The sequence below is a fragment of the Mobula birostris genome, chromosome 13 (genome assembly GCF_030028105.1).
Source record: "Mobula birostris isolate sMobBir1 chromosome 13, sMobBir1.hap1, whole genome shotgun sequence".
Lineage (NCBI taxonomy): Eukaryota > Metazoa > Chordata > Chondrichthyes > Myliobatiformes > Myliobatidae > Mobula > Mobula birostris.
In genome coordinates this window covers 71,927,129-71,944,993 of record NC_092382.1, presented here as the reverse complement: position 1 = coordinate 71,944,993, position 17,865 = coordinate 71,927,129, and the positions used below count along the sequence as shown (strand labels likewise).

General features: G+C 43.5%; 2 non-coding genes across 2 annotated transcripts; both read left to right on the top strand.

Annotated features, from left to right (window-relative positions):
- Positions 1-225: 225 nt before the first annotated feature.
- On the top strand, positions 226-319 carry trnai-uau (transfer RNA isoleucine (anticodon UAU)). The gene is made up of 2 exons: positions 226-263; positions 284-319. It is a non-coding gene; the product is annotated as a tRNA-Ile (tRNA).
- Positions 320-2,132: 1,813 nt separating this feature from the next.
- trnav-cac (transfer RNA valine (anticodon CAC)) lies at positions 2,133-2,205 on the top strand. The gene has a single exon. It is a non-coding gene; the product is annotated as a tRNA-Val (tRNA).
- Positions 2,206-17,865: the final 15,660 nt, after the last annotated feature.

Genomic DNA, 17,865 nt, shown 5'->3' with positions numbered 1-17,865 from the left:
TGACTCGATATCCACATGGATGTCAGGAAGATCGAGGGATATGGACATGGTAGGAAGGAGGGATTAGAGTTTGAGTATCTTTGATTTGCTGTTTAGATGTCACGGCAATACACTGTGGGCCGAACGGCCTTTTCAAGTATATTTCTGTGCTGTTTGCTCCATGATATTGGAATGTCTTCCAGTTTTCCTTTCCAGATATTTACAACCAAGTGTTTGCAGCGCTGGGCTCTAGTGGCGCAATCGGTTAGCGCGCGGTACTTATATGGCAGTACACGGCGGAGAAATGCCGAGGCTGTGAGTTCGAGCCTCACCTAGAGCACTTGTGATTTTAATGCTTGCAACGCCCAGGTGACTGGGCGTTTTTCAAGCTGAGCACCCTGTTTATTACTTGCATTTAACTTCGAAGCGATGCACCTTTGACCTTATTCACTAAAAGGCATGTGCCCGCGGGGCTGCAAACATTCTCCCTGTTTGCTTCTCTCGCTCAACACGCGTAGCCTCACTTCCCTTTGTTGAACGTGCCTGAACAGGTGGTTTCTTTGTTGAATCAGGACATCACAAGCCCAACACATTCCTGTCTTCTCAATTCAATGAACCAAACAGTGAAACAACGAACCCGACCTTTCCTGAAGCCATGCCTCAGAAACACTGTAATTGCACCTCACCTTGGTTCGCTGTGCTGTCGATTAAGCGCAATGTTTACTTACAACGGCGAATTGTTTCAGGCCCACGCGAACAAAAGAGATATTAATCGTGGCCTCAATGGCCAGAAATGGTATCGAGATGCTGATACCTCTATCCCTCTCTCTCAACATGAAGCTCCACTATTTCAGGACAGAATTATAAAATAATTCTCACATTCCCGTGTTCACCAAGCCTCTGCTAAAGAGAGGACACCTCCCCTGATTCTACTGACGTGCTGATCTTCCATTTCCAATGGTCAGATCCCTCTAGTTGCAATGCGATCCCTCCACTGCGACCTTGATTTGATCTACTTCCCTGAAGGTTGTTGTTCCCAATATAAATTTCCTTCACAATCGGTCGTATAACTGGCCTTTCATGTCTTTGTCTGGTTGCGATCCGACGGGTCAGATTGGAACATGATCATCAGTGAAATATCAGTGTGATGGTGTGTCTGGTGTTAGTGTGGATTCGGTGTGACGATTGGCCGTGATTCATTATTCTACAACTGGTATCATCTCACAAGTAATTCCGGCTTGTAACGCGTCCTGTTGTCTATAAGTGTATCGGCACGTTGTTCAGTTACTTTCAATTAACTAGTAATCTGAGGTGATGAGAACGGACGAGAGAGACAGGGTGAGAAATCTTAAAGGCGCCGTTGAATTTAGTCCGTGAGCTGGAGCGCAACCTCGTGGTAGGGGAAGGGGGAGATCCAAAATGATAGGAGAAGACAGGAGAGCGAGGGAGAAAAAGGAGAGGGAGAAAAAGAATACACACACACACACACACACACACACGTGTGTGTGTGTCTGTGTGTGTGTGTGTGTGTATTTTTCTCTCTCTCCTTTTTCTCCCTCTGTCCCTCTCACTATACCCTTCGCCCATGGGCTTCACCCTTCCCCTTTCCTTTCTCCCTGGGCCTCCTGTCCCATGACCCTCTCATATCCCTTTACCAATCCCCTGTCCAGCTCTTGGCTCCATCCCTCCCCCTCCTGTCTTCTCCTATCTTTTTGGATCTCCCCCTCCCCCGCCCATTTTCAAATTTCTTACTAGCTCTTCTTTCAGTTAGCCCTGACGAAGTGTCTCGGCCGAAACGTCGACTGTACCTCTTCCTAGAGATGTTTCCTGGCCTGCTGCGTTCACCAGCAACTTTTATGTGTGTTGCTCGAAATTCCAACATCTACAGATTTCCTCGTGTTTGCTGTTTGAATTCTTGCTGTATATAAGCAACATAGTTCAGTTACCTGTTACATGTCACGCCCTGACCAGCACCCCACAGGAAATTGTTAATGCATGTAACTGTATATGTCACATAAATGTAATAATTGTCACTGAAAGCGAAGAGGAACGGTGGGCAATGATTTGTTCTTATTGCTGTATTGCAGAGCAGGGTGGGGAGGGGGTGCCTCGGGTCATTGCTCAATAGCGCAGAGTATTGAGCGCTTTGCACAGTTTCTGTGGTGTAATGGTTATCACGTTCGCTTCACACGCGAAAGGTCCCCAGTTCAATCCTGGGCAGAAACATCGTTTGGGCTCCAGTGTTTGGGATGAAGTTGAAACTGAACTTTTCAGTTCGTGTTCAGGTTTACTGTCGTGGGTATCCAGGGAGTAAGTACAATGAACATCCGCTTTTCCAGCAGTAGCACATTGTATTTCAAACCTGACAATGGTAAAGTAAAGAAAGAAAAAATAATAAAAATGATAAATAATTTCCAGGAAAACATAAACGGATTTAAACATAAGTAGGTTCGTGGATGACGTAGACGGCACAACGGGAGAATTAGCGGTTCGAAGCTATTGTCGCAGAGCGGAGGATGTGTTCTGGTGTCACCGGAGCGGACATCTCAAATGTTCCCATCCAGACAAACATCAGGAGCAAATACCGTGTCCTGGAAAATTTCAAAACTGCTTTAAGATGTTAAATCGCTCCACATCCTTCCTGTAGTCAGGTGACCAGAACTAAGCACAGTACTCCAAGTAGGGTCTGACCAGGGTCCTATCCAAGGCTATCCCTATTACATTTTCTGCACAAAGAAGTAACATCTGCCTTTCTCCCATCCTCCCGTACTACTTCTGTGGACAGTGATGATGCAAATGTCATGTCCAAAAGCGCTGCAACATCTTCGCTCGCTTTCTATAATTACCTGGATTACATAGCTTCCAGCACCGGGAAATGGTTTATATTCATGTATTCCCAGCTTCTAGGTCGTAATTCTAAGTGTCTGCATGCCTCAGCTCACCTGCATTTTTTCGCTGTATCCACATTCATCAAGGTCTCACTGACTGGTGAATCCCGAAGCAAAGTATCAAAGTGTCACTGCCTCCTTGGACTACAAACAAGTTTCCTCTTTTATCTCTGATCTCTCCCACTCTCTCTCGTCATCCTCCTGTTTTTCACCTATCTTAATGCGGCTCTCTCATGCCTTCTCATACCTCCTTTTAATCTTTCTAAGTCCATTGTTAAATCCCTCCTGGCTACATTGTGACTTTCCATAGCACTGTCTGATCCTTTCTTCCAAAACCTTAAGTATATTTATTTCTGTTTCTTGAAGAGGTGTTCCATATCTCTTATCAACCAGGGTTACTTTACGGAGCCATCCGATCCCCACCTCAATGAAAGAAGCTAATACTGAATCCCAATCAATGCTGCATTAACGATCTCCATATTTCTCTTGTGCATTTGAAGGTACAAATCGCTTCCCAAAATCGGCTCCAACGTTCCTACCCAATAGTATCAATTAAGTGCATTCCATATTGTCTGCTGCTATCCCAGTGTAAGGTATGTCGAATCGCTGTGCTCTATCCATCTGAACTGCTGACACGCGGAGAGATCAGTTACCTGATCCATTTCACTTTCTGGTGATCCTAGCACAGGATCGACTGTTCACTAGTCCACCTGCCCGCTACTTGTACCAATTCTTCTGCCTGTACACAACTGAGAAATTCTGTCACATCTAAACCTTTTAAACAGAGGAATTGCCGATGAATATCAGTGAAATTTAAGTTGCCTGTGACAACAGCCGTGTTAATATAAGCAGCTGTGCAAAATCTATCTTCCGATCTGTCACTGTCTGTGTGTGTTGTTTTCGTTTTGGTGATGGGAGCTCTGTACAGAATACTCTCAAACGAGTGTTTGTTCCCTTCCTACTTCTGAGTTCCACTCACAGTCCATTAACATACAATCCCATCACATTGTCCCCGCTTTCCGCGCTGTGCTACTATGATGCTCTCCTTGTGTTTAAAAGGCTTTCCCTTTACTCTCTTTTACCAGACTATGAGCATTTTGAAACACCTGAACCTGTAGAAGTACGGAAATCATTCCTTCCCTTGTAATTGAATTGACTTTATTTCTTACGTCCTTCACATACATGAGGAATAAAAAAAAATCTTTAGGTTACGTTTCTGTTTAAATGTGCAATGTGCCATCCTAGTAATTTATAATAATTTATAATAAATGGAACAGGCAATGGAAGATAGAAAAACATTCAAACCAGCGTGAGTTAGTCAGTTTAATGGTCTGGTGGATGAAGCTGTCCCGGAGACTGTTGGTCCTGGCTTTTATGCTGCGGTAAGGTTTCCCGGATTATTGTCAGATCTCTGTAATAGTTTGGAATTTATTCATTTCAGGATGACCAGGCACATGATTGTTTGAATTTATGACGTACTTGCCAAACCAACTGAATTTTAAACTGCTTTATTTAAACACTTCGCTGAATTGGAATTGGAGTTGGCGTTATCTACACAGAAGGCCATTTAACGTAAACACATATTTCATTTCATCCTTCAGCTGTTGTCTGAATTTCCTTTGTGTCAGTGTGAAGATACCAGTATTAAGTGCACACACTAAGAATTTGAAACATTAATCCAATTTGCTGCAGTATATATACCGGGGAACTGAAATATCTGTCCCGGTAATAGTAATTTTCCACTTACCATTTCAGAGAATGAGCTATATAGGGCATCCAAAATAATATGAAATTAGTTGAAATTGCAAACAATAAGATCATCGATTTTCTGCGGTTTTCCACCTCGGTATCTTTCTGTTTATCGCTGCTTTTCCGAAGCCCTCTGCGGGCTCTATTTGCCGCAATTATATGTCTTACTGTTAACCCATTGAAGATAAGAATTAAGCCGATTGGTAGCAATGGTGTTAAAATGCTCTCTCGTAATTCGATTCCTTTCCACACGGGTGAAGTAGCGTATTCATGTGTGAGGGCGCATCTTTTTCTCCTTCTCCTTTTTCTCCCTCTGTCCCTCTCACTATACCCTTCGCCCATGGGCTTCACCCTTCCCCTTTCCTTTCTCCCTGGGCCTCCTGTCCCATGACCCTCTCATATCCCTTTACCAATCCCCTGTCCAGCTCTTGGCTCCATCCCTCCCCCTCCTGTCTTCTCCTATCATTTTGGATCTCCCCCTCCCCCGCCCATTTTCAAATGTCTTACTAGCTCTTCTTTCAGTTAGCCCTGACGAAGGGTCTCGGCCCGAAACGTCGACTGTACCTCTTCCTAGAGATGTTTCCTGGCCTGCTGCGTTCACCAGCAACTTTTATGTGTGTTGCTCGAAATTCCAACATCTACAGATTGCTAGAGCTTCTTCCTTATCGTGATCAAAGGGCAACAGAATGTATTGTGTGTCTGCACTAATGTCAAGTATCAGGACCTGACTGTGAATGTTGTCCTTTAATGTTGATTTGAACCCCAAGGCCTGCATCCTACAATGGACCGTTCTGTGATCATGAGTGCGTGAACAGCTGATAACTAACCGATAACCCCTGCTTGTAGATCTTACTGATATGTACTCAACTGTATCAATGAAGCTGTACTTGAAGCTGTTTCCGGAACTCTGACACCCCGCTCTTAGGGAAGGGTTTCCCGTGATATCACGAATAAAGATTGGTTGAAGCGATCTCCTCCGTGTCTGAGTGCAGTTCCTAATATTTCTCCGACAAGGAAGAACCTCTATTCCCCTCAGTCTTAGCCTTATCGGCAATTTACTTCTCAACCTGCACTTTGGGAGTCCGAATATAACTCTTGACTGTTGCTCTCACTATTTCATGTGCCGTACGGTTAACATCATTACTATCTTTTCTCTATTCTTTTTATAGCTGTCTTTTCTTCAATATTTTACCTATATATTTATTGATCCGTATATTCGTCTATAGATTTGCTAAATATGCCTGCAGAAAATAAAGGATCTCAGGTTGCATGTTTTATGTACTTTGATAATAAATTTTACTTTGAACTTTCAACATTAATCTATTGTTTTTATTGTGCTTCTGACGACCTTGGGTTCGGAAGCTCCCTGCACAGCGTGAATAAACATTTTAAATCGACTCCGTTGTTCTGAAACTGACTTAACATCCAGCATTTCCCTTCAGTTTAATTTCTGAAGTCTCAGCCGCATCTGCACACATTTTCCTTTATGACATCTACTGTATTTTTTATTGATATAGTCCCTTGGATTAACAATGAAATGATAACTTGCTCCGACAGGCTGAACATCTTCCGTACTGAGAATTCTACCCTGATTGTTACACGGTAACGTGGAACTCTCCTCAGTGTGGGGACATCGCTGGTCACGGATGTACGAAGGATATTAAGTGCCTGTGATGAGGCTCTCGATGATTACCCATGGGACGATGTGAGGCAGGGAATTTAAACAAAGCTGGAGCAAAAGGAAGCTTAATTGAGAATTTAGTAGAACTGCGGCAGCAAAATGGATACAGGGGGACTGATTAGATGAAGCAATCATGTTTTCCATGATCTGGGGACCCGTCTTGAAGAGAAGCTGTTGAACTTAATTAGAAGGCAACATATTTGCGAGGAAGGTGGTTGCGAGGAGCGTGTAAATAATGCATTTGAATCAGTTTTAGAATGCTTGTGAAAAAGAGTGAGTGAAAAGAAGCACTTCCGTTTGCAGCGAAGTGGAAGTAAGAGTAAAATGTATGCTGATTTTAACACATTTTGAATGTAATGTCGAAATTATTTTCAGAAAAGGAACGTAACACTGGAGATGAAATGAAGTGTCTGCAGCCGATAGGAAATTTGCTGAGCCAACATCCCCATTCACAGAGAAATAATAAACAGGGGCCGCATATGAAACACGAGGTTGGTGGTGGACGTAGCGACACAGCTCCGTATGGTTATGACGATGAAAGTCAGCCTGTTTCCAACATCTCCTGCCAGCATACAACCAAAGAAACCAGTACTATTGTCACTACTCCGACTCCCTTCCCCACTTGCGACTAAAAATAAGCTCACAATCGAAGGAAATAGGGGCAGGAATCTGAATGAAGACTATAACATGCACTACCTCCTTTGTACTTCAGCATCTGAGAAATATTGATCATGATAATGGGACATTGCTGCCCGCGGATAATCATAGTGAGCTGTTAGAGGCAACTGATCACTAGAGAGCCGTGTAATGTCAAGGTACGGCAGGAGAAAGGAAATTGATTGGACTGTGTTCCTATGCGAACATATCAAAAGAGCACAACACATCGCAGTTTTATAAAGTCTCAGGTTTACATTCGTAACATTCGACTTTTCCGACAATACAAGGATAGAGGACCAAGTGAAGAATTAATGAAGCCGTTAAGTTACTTTTGGGTATTAGCAGAAGACACCGCTGGATGTGCTAACCAAATGTAACCATACGAGCAGCAAGCATAAAAAACAGAAGAACTTAAGAAATAGGAACAGGGGTAGGGCATTTGGCCCATCGAGCCGGGTCCGCCGTTTAGTAAGGTCATGGCAAATCCGACCATGGACTCATCTCCACCGACTTGTCTTTTCCCCGTAACCCCTAATTCCCCTACTTGCAAAAATCTATCCGACCTAGTCTTAAATGTATTTCCTGGGGTAGCCTGCGCTGTTTCATTGGGCAGAGAATCCTGCAGATTCAACACTGTCTGGGAAAACGTTTCCTCCTTATCTCGGTCCAAAATCTACATTGCCGTCAGTTGAGGCTATGCCCCAAGTTCTAGCCACGACCTTATCCATTATCTGTCAATAAGGGTGCCGTGCACAATCCTGATTTGATGGAGACAGACGTGAGAGCACGGAGGAACATCTTGTGAAACTTCTGAAATGCCTGCTTCGCTGCCGCTGCCACTGTGCGATCCAGAATCTCCGGAGGGGAAGGCCCCGAGTCCTTGGCTTGGCTTGTTGCTCGGTGGCCGGGGCATGGTCGAAGCGCTCGGCAGAGGATGGTGCTCGGTGCTCGGTGTCGGAAGGAGGGTCGGAGGCTCGAAGTTTTCGGCTGGACTCAGAGTTGGCTGCGGTCGGGTGCTTCCAATCCATCGGCAAGTTTGCGGCGCTTGGAGGTTCATGGCAGGGAGAGTTTCTCCCTTCTACCGTCTGCGTGAGATGATGGGGCTATCGGGACTTGAGACTTTTTTTTTACCGTGCCCATGGTTTGCTCTTTATCAAATTACGGTATTGTTTGCACTGTTGTAACTATATGGTATAATTATGTGGTTTTATCAGTTTTAGTCTTGGTTTCTCCTGTGTTTCTATGATAGCTTTCTGGAGGAACATTGTGTCAATTATAATGCATGCATTCCTAAATGACAACAAACGAGAACTGAGTGTCCTCATAATCTAATCTAATCTAATCCAGCTCTTTCATAGTTTTATATGTTTCTATATCGTGTAACTCCTGGCCGCAGCCTTCAAAAGAACTCAAAAAGGGAAGGAGAAGAGATATTAAAGATAGAAATAGAGCTGAATCAGAAGATGCAAGCAAACGAGTCTCCATGAGGCGCCATCATCCGAAGCTTCACCCTCCGATGATAAGGGAGGTAACACACTGAAAGAATATACCTTCACTCCATCATTAAAGCAGTAAAGGACATAGCTCTTGATTGGGATGTGGGGGTGTGTGGCAAAGGCGCCAGTACAGTGTACAAATCTGTTACTTTAACGGTGGTGATAGGGATTATTAAACCTGATAATACACAACAAATCGTTCATTCCATCTCAATTGTATCTTTGATCCGTGATTGGAGGTGAGAAAACGTTTCAGTCGTTGGAGATTTGGTGACGTCGTGACGTCATCTTTCAGATATGTTGAATTATAATTTGCGGATGATGCATAACTTTCAGCGTCCCTTTGCTTTAGACTCGAAAGGATTTCTTAAATGCTGTATGATTCTAATTATAGATTATTTGTAGACTGTTCAACACTTAAAACTTCTGCTTAAAGTGTGAATCCATTGAATATGTAAAATATTGCACAATGACTGGACATTTGTGAGTTCAGTTGAAAGAGAAACAGAGATAATGTGTGCGTGAATGAACGGAAGGCAGCCATGTGATTGTTAGCACCGTACTGAAAGGATGTTTGAATTGCTCTTTTTATTCACAAGAGGATCTCACTGTCTGCAAATGTCTGTTTCATTGGTTGAAATAAATTTGCAGGAACATGTGAATATCAGAGACCGCTTTTGTTTCCGAAATTGTATAAAGTCTCAGTGTATGGGGGCCACAATCACACATATCTGGTTTCCCTTTGTTCTTTAGAATATTTGATAAGGATTTTCACTCCAGGAATTAACTGTTTATTCTATATACGCCAGTTACCAGCGAGAGTTTTGAAGGAAGAAACGTTGGAGCTTAGATTATTGCTTTGCCTTACCTGCGTATTTCGATTGCTTTCTTGTGCTTGTTTGCTGTGGTATTGATTTCAGAGGGAGACACGGATTCCACACTGGCCACGTGAAATCAAGGTTAAATGGACCGAGGTATGAGTGTATCTATTCCGGGTACGATAAACCCACTGTTCAAAGGTAAATTGACATAAGACAAATTCGTGTGTACTTGAATTGGGAATTTTAAATTCGCTTTCTTGGAAGCTGGTTCGTTTGGAATGCAACAAGGGGTGCTGCTGAATATTTTGAAATGCTGATCTTGAGTTGCAAAGTTCCATTGGGAAAAAACAATGTTTTGGTGTATTCGTGGCATCTGCCCTGTAACAGGTAAACGTGATTTCAGTTTAGATAGCGTGCAATTTCAGTCCGAATTTCAAAGTTGCTGGTGAACCATTAACTTTGATGTGTGTTGCCTGAATTTCCAGCATCTGCAGAATTCCTGTTGTTCAGTCCGATTTTAATAGTTTGCTTTCCAAATCAGCCCTAAATCCGTAAATTATCCACGTCCTGCAGGATGGTCAAATTAAATCCTGCCACCCAAAACACTATAATAGCAGTGTCTTGATATAGTTTGTAAAGTGTAGTAAAGATTATACCCTCCTTGCGGAACATCACCAGCCACTGTCCTCCAGGCAGAATACACTCCATCCACTACCTCATCTGCTTCCCTTGGTTTGCCAGTTCTGAATCTATGCAGCCGGGTTTCACTAGATACCAGGCCACCTGACTTTCTGAATGCGTGCACCATAGGGAACCCAGTCTAACACCTTACAGAATCAATATACTCCACATCGACTCTTCTGCTTCATCAGCCTTATTTTTCACTTTTTCATGGAATTTATTCTGGCTCATGAGGGACACAAACCATTCTGACTATCCCCAACCAGAGTAGGTTTCTCTGTAAATTCCGACTTAAGAAGCCTCTCCAATACCTTACCCACTACTCACCGAAGTCTCACTGGCCTGTACTTCTCAAGACTATCCTTATTATATTTCTTGAGCAATATCTTTTCTCACTTTCTCTAATAACCTGGATTGCATACATTCTAGGACCGGGAAATGGTTTATATTCATGTATTCCCAGTTTCCAGGTCGCAATTCTAAGCTTCTGCATGCCTCAGCTCACCTGCCTTTTTTCGCTGTGTCCACATTCAAGGTCTCACTCACTGGTCACTACCGAAGCAAAGTATCATAAAATAGTTTCACTGCGTCCTTGCAGTCCAGGCACATGTCTCCTCTTTTGTCGCTGATCTCTCCCATTCTCTCTCGTCATCTTCCTGTTTTTCACCTACCTTAATGCGGTTCTCCCAAGACTTCTGATGTCCCCTTTTAAGTCTTCTAATGTCATTGTTAAATCCCTCCCTGCTACATTGTGACTTTCCACAGTCCTGCCTGATCCTTTCTCCCAAAACCATAAGTATATTTCTTTTTTCTTGAAGAGATGTTCCATATCTCTTATCAACCAGGGTCACTTTACGGAGCCATCCGATCCCCGCCTCAATGAAACAAGCCAACGCTGAGCCCTAATCAAGTGCTCCATTAACAATCTCCATATTTCTCCTGTGCACTTGAAAGAACAAATCGCTTCCCTAAATCTGCTCCCACGTTCCTACCCAATAGTATCAATAAGTACATTCCATATTGTCTGCTGCTATCCCAGTGTAAGGTATGTTGAATCGCTGTGCTCTATCGTTCTGAAATGCTGACACGCGGAGAGATCAGTTACCTGACCCATTTCACTTTCTAGTATTAGCACAAGATGGACTGTTCACTAGTCCTCCTGCTCGCTACTTGTGCCAGGTCTCCTTCCTGTACACAACTGAGAAATTCTGTCACACCTAAACCTTTTAAACTGAGGAATTGCCGATGAATATCAGTGAAGTTTCAGTTACCTGTGACAACAGCCGTGTATATATAAGCACCTGTGCAAAATCTGTCTCCCGATCTGTCACTGTCTCTGCGTGTTGTTTTCGTTTTTGTGATGGGAGCTCTGTACACAATACTCCTAAACGAGTGTTTCTTCCCTTCTCACTTCCGAGTTCCACTCACTATCTATTAACATACAATCCCACCACAGTGCCCTCTCTTTCCGCAGCTGTGATGCCATCACACTCGCCCTGTGTTTAAAAGGCTCTCCCTTTACTCTCTTTCACCGGACTATGAACATTTTGAAACATCTGAACCCCGGTAAGTCCGGATGTCATTCCTCCCCTTGCGATTGCATGGACTCTATTTCTTACATCCTTCACATAAACGAGGAATACAAATCTTTAGGTTACGTCTCCGTCTAAATGTGCAATGTGCAATCCCAGTAATTTATAATAATTTAGAATAAATAGAACTGTCAATGCAAGATCGAAAAACACTCAAATCAGCGTGAGTTAATCAGTTTGATGGCCTGGTGGGAGACGCTGTCCCGGAGCCTGTTGGTCCTGGCTTTTATGCTGCGGTACCGTTTCCTGGATGATTGTCAAGTCTCTACGATATTTTGGAATTAATTCATTTCAGGATAACCAGGCACATGCTTGTTTGAATTTATGACATATTTCTCAAGTCTACTGATTTTTTGAACTGTTTTATTTTAAAACTCCTCTGAATTGCAATTGGAGTGGGCGTTATTTACACAGACGGCCATTTAACGTAAACACATACTTCATTCCCCCCTTCAGTTCTCGTCTGAATTTCCTCTGGGTCAGTGTATAGATACAAGTATTGGTGCACACACTGAGAGATTGCAACATGTACCCAAATTGCTGCAGTATGTATACCGGAGAACTCAAATATCTGTCCAAGTAATAGTAATTTTCCCTTTGCCATTTCAGGGAATGAGCTGCATAGGGCATCCAGAATAATATGAAATTAGCTGAAATTGCAAACAATAAAATAATCGATTTTCTGCGGTTTTCCACCTCGGTATCTTTCTGTTTATCGCTGCTCGTCCGAAGTCCTCTGCGGACTCTATTTGCCGCAATTATATGTTTTACTGTTAATCCATTGAAGATAAGAATTAAGCCGATTGGTAGGAAGGGTGTTAAAATGCTATCTAGTAATTCGATTCCTTTCCACACGGGTGAAGTAGCGTATTCATTTGTGAGGACACAACGCCACGGCACGTTGTCAATGATGGCGTAAGGTTCAACTGTAAAATAAAACGGGACGCTTCTTCCGCAACTCACTAACACCACGGCCAGCATGACCACTGTTGCTGTTCTCTCAGTGCAGTATCGTTTTTCGAGCTTTCGACAACATATTGCGATGAAACGATCGAAGGTAAAACTGACCGTAAACCAAACGGAACAGTCCCTCGTCACAACAAATAATACAATTGTCACTGCGCACACAGGAGTGATGAGCAGGGATCTGGAATAAATGTAGATATTGTTGGTCTGTTCCACTAAAGCGAAAACTATAACCACCATCATATCCGCTGTTGCCATTCCAACCAGGTAACGGGTGATGCATTTGGAAAGTCCGCATTTTCCCCGAGATAGGATCACAATCGCCGTTAAATTAACTAGAAGAAATTTGGAGAGAATAAAAATCAACACAGAATTACCGTTAGCTGCAAATATCTGAATGGCTACCATTTTTCCAAAGATCCGCAGGGAATGCTTTTTTTGGAAGTGAAAAGCAGAAATTCAATTTGTGCGGACTCGGTCCGTGCACTCCGGCTGGACAATAATGGACAGAATTAGCAGTGGGTTGGCGACTTTCCGAAAGATTAGAAACGGGCGTCTGATTTCCACCACTCACGTACCGGTGAAGTTCGATCGCTCCATAAACAACACCAGTTTTCATTATTTGAGGTGAAATAGCTGAAATCATGAGACTTAATGCATAAGTTATAATTTACCGTTTTAGGGGAGAACAGACCTGAGTGTCGATATTTGACTGATCGGTCAGATGAAAAAGCCTCTGAACTGGAAATGCGACCACTGTCGGTTCAGAAAGCTGAGCAAAATGAAACAATGCATTATGGCAATATCGGCACCAACGTCGTTGACAAAAGAAATGCAAAGCATCACATAGAAACAATATCGATTCTGAATAACGAATCTATCAAGTGCTTGAATCCTCAATTCTGGAAACACATTTCAGACGAAGGTAGCACCTGTGCTCAGGGAAAGTAGAAACAGTGCAGCGGAACAAAATCAAGATGTCGACGGCACCGTACACAGAGTGACCAGCTCCAGTATCTTACCAGGGATCCCGATCGCTACAATTGCAGGATAGAAAATGCCCGCGATGTAGTAAATCGCTGGATATCCCATATTCCGTCTGAGGCAGCGTTCAGATGCACGGAACCTTCCAAACGCTTATACGGACTGGTGGCAGGTTTTACAGAGTTATATGCAATTCAGAGTAATTCCACTGAGGCAATTAGTGTGGTAATGACATCAGCCGCATGAGGGACAACCAGCTACACAAACACTGACATTAAAGTTTTCTTCTCACTCTGGCACCGTGCCATGAATTCATATCCCCAAGGGATGCTACAGGTTATTAACTTGTAAATAAAAGATAATGCGAACGTTACCAATGTACTTTCCAAGACATCTGACGTCAGCTGCTAAAATGGGATATTTTCTGATCAGTGTTGTTTCTAACATAGACAATCATTCTGAACAATCAACTTCAAACACATTTATTTTGTCCCATTCAGCGGAGCACATTCCCTTCTGTCACTGAGGGCGGGACATTACCTCGGCAGGTGAAATAGTGTACAATTTATTGAGGGGGGAGACAGGATCATTTTTTTCTGTCGCTTGTTTTTGTCATTTCGAGTTATTTGAATCAAGAATGTCACAGTAATAGCTAATGATATATATCATAATAAAAGACGTTGTACGTATGTTCTTCTGAGCATATAAAAGAGATCGAGTGCAATATTCCAGGGACCTTTGATAATAAAATGTTCCGCGCCCACACGAATTTACACGCGGCTTGTGGACGGATTGATGAGCGGTCTTTTCTTGATTAGCAGAGAGTGGATGGTTGATTCTTTCACTCAGTGTAGTGTAGTGCAGGGATTTTTTATTTATTTAATCATGCATGTTAATGACTCAGGTGTTGATGTAGAAAACTGAATCAGAAGGATTGCGGCCGACTCCGAAGTAGTAGGCGTTGTTCCAGCCAGGAACTCTATCCAAGCTGCAGCTTGATGTTGACTGGCTAGGAAATGGGCTGAAAAATGGCAGATAGCATTTAATACAGACAAATGTGAGATGGCTTGCTTTGTGAGGAAAGATACAATAGGTTTCGACACACGTATTGAATATGTGGAGTTACTGTGCAGTATTTAAAAAGAGACCTGGCGATACAGATCGATAATTCCAGGAAATCGGGTGTCACGGGCAGATCGTCTCGTATTGAGCTCTGATCACAGAGTCCTTCACAATCAGTTCACTGAGTACAGGAGTTGGGACGTTTTGCTGAAGCTGTACAACACGTTGGTGAGGCCGTAGATAGAATATCGTGGGCTGTTCTGGCCACCTGCTTACAGTTTGGAAATCTCAACAAGCTTCAGAATGTCCAGCGATAATTTGAAAGGAAGAGTTCGGGAAATGAACAGTGATTCCCCATCCAGGTTCTATACGATAGACACTATAGAGAGGGTGCGTGGATACTAGGGAGGGAGTGCAGAGGAGATCTACAAGGGAGTTGCCTGGAATGGAGGTCGTCCCTTAGGTGAACAGCTCGAGTGCACTTGTCCTTTTCTCCTTGTAGTGACGGAGGATGAGAGGTGACCTGATCGAGGTGTATAAGATGAAGGGAGTCATTGATCGCTTGAATAGTCAGATATTTTTCTCCCCCAGGGCCGAACTGGCTAACACAAGAGGGCATAGCTTTAAAGTGCTTGGAAATAGGTGCAGAAGGGATACAGGGGTTAAGTTTTTTTTTCACACAGAGAGTGGAGTTTTAATGGAATGCAGTGCCGGCGGCGGTGGTGGAAGCGGATGGAATAGGGTCTTTAAGAGTATTTTAGACAGGTACATGAAGCTTAGAAAATTAGAGGGCTATGCGCTCGGGAAAGTCTAAGGAGTTTCTAGAGTAGGTTACATATTAGGCACAACATTGTGGACCGAAGAGCCTTTTAATATGCTGTAGATTTCTATGTTCTATGTTCCATCCTTTGAGTGAATCTGCAACTGGAGTTCATAGGCTTGGGCAGAAATTTTAAATATGCAAGAAGCATGTGAATTAGAACTTATTCAATCAGAGGGTCGAGCGAGTGTGGAAGGAACTGCAAGTGTAACTGGTAGATGTGGATTCAATTGTATCATTTCAGTGAAGTTTGCGTAGGTACGTGGATGAGAGTGGGACAGAGGGTGCAGATATATGGATGATCACAGAGGGATGACCAGATGAACGGAAGTACCTATTTCTCTGTAGTAATAATCTGCAACTTCACGACTATTTATGATCGATTTCCCCATTCAGTGTCTACTCATTTTCGTCGAAAACCTAAGTATGTGCAGAACAGAGGATGTGGTCAAGCTCACCTTTCAAGGTTATTTCCTTCTGCTTTTGTAGTACAAACTAAACTACTCTGTGCCTATTGTGAAACTCGGACCGATGAGAAGCCGTCGGCTTATTGGAAAAGTAAAGTCTGACCGTTCTACATTCAGTGTGGAACTTGTACAAATGTACAGCCTTCGGTAGCCTGGAGAAAGTCTCACGTGTGCATCTATCGTGGAGCTGGTATCGATGCGCGATGTGCGGAACTGGTATTATCACTGTGGGCTGACTCGCCACTCTGTATCCATTGTGGGACTGGTACCGATGCGTGGCCCTCGGATTCTTTGAGAATATCTCAGCGCTGATAACACGCTTTTTCCTCTCACACTTTGAATTCGATTTGTGAGGCTGACTGCGCTGGTCCCACAGTGTGATTCACCTTTTCTTGTAAATTGCTTTCTATCAGTAACTCGGAAACAGTTACCATTTGTTGCGACAGAAATTCATTTCAATTCCTACTCAGCTATTTCATTGTTCACTGGGTCATTAATAAATGCATCCTGTCCATTGATCAATACATCAACGCTCGCTCTAGTTTTGTTGATTTCTGCGATATTTGTGTTGCTACCAAGGCATCATTTATTGCCTGTCTCCAATTGCTCCTCCGATGGCAATGATTAACTTCTCTTTTATAGGATTGCAGCCTTTCCAGTGGCGAATGGGAAGAGGTAGAGAATAACAGTGACGTGAGGAGATATATTTCTCTGCAAAGCAGGTTTCTGACTCACACGGGGACTCTGAGGTGGCGAGTTGCCCTGTAACTGGGGTCATTGGTCCAGTTGCCTGGCTGAGCACTGAACTCGGTACACACTGCAGAATGAAATGTGATGAAGCGGGTGCTTTGCTGGATGGCATCATCATCCGTATTGACCTGCTGAAGATTTAAGTGTGGAATGTTCCATCATAGTCTTCATCCTTGTCACCTGTGGACAAAAAGTAGGATAGTTTAGGAGGAGAGTCACAGAGCAAGATTCCACCGTGAATCTATGCATCCTGTTTCAAGACAGTTTGAAATTCATTTTGCCAATCTACCTGGGATTCACTGGGCTCCATTCTTATAGACCGGTCGCAGATCCATCTGGATAGGAACACCGAGGAATGTTTACACGTTCATTCGCCAATGTAAAAGGAGGCTAATATTTAGAGGGTGAATGCGAAGCGATAGTGTTCCACAATGCGGTACCGGAATCTATATTGGGTCTCACCAATGTGGAATGAGGGAGGACGTGTAGATGTAGTTAGGGTACTTGTAACGCTTGCAGTGATAAGTGCCAGGAAGGAGATTAGTCGGGAGGGATAGTGGACAAGGGAGTGACGTGATACCTGCAGAAACCGCAGAAGGGGCTGGGGGCCGTGTAGGGGATTTTATCGTGGTAAGGTTCCCGTTGAAGACGGAGGAAGTAACGGAGGACGAATGATGGAGGCGTGTTAGGTAACAACATGAAGATTTTTTTTCTCTCCAGGTATAGGGAGAATGTGGAAATCACAGAAAGGGTGAAGAGGAGATTTACAAAGATTTGCCTAGATTAGGGAGCATGCCTTATGGGAATAGGTTGTGTGAACTTGGCTATTTTTTTTTTTTTTAATTCGAGCGACAGAGGATGAGAGGTGACCTGATATAATGATGACAGGAGCAACAGTCACAGCACGCTGCAGGAACTCAGCAGGTCGGGCAGCATCAGTGGAAACGATGAGTCGACGTTTTGGGCCGGAACCCTTCGTCAGGTCTGAAGAAAGAAGGAGGGCGAGGGATTCGAAGAATGCTTGTGGGTTCAGTTGAAAAACCAGTAATATTAATGATGACAGGCATTGATCGTGGGTACACTCAGAGGCTTTTTCCCAGGGCTGAAATGACTAGCACGGGTGGGCACAGTTATAATGTGCTTGGAAGTAGGTTGAGAGGAGACGTCAGGGGTATTTATTTTTTACGCAGAGCTTAGTGAATGCATGGAATGGGCTGCCGGCGACTGTGGTGGAGGCGGATACGATAGCGTCTTTTAAGAGAATCCTGGACT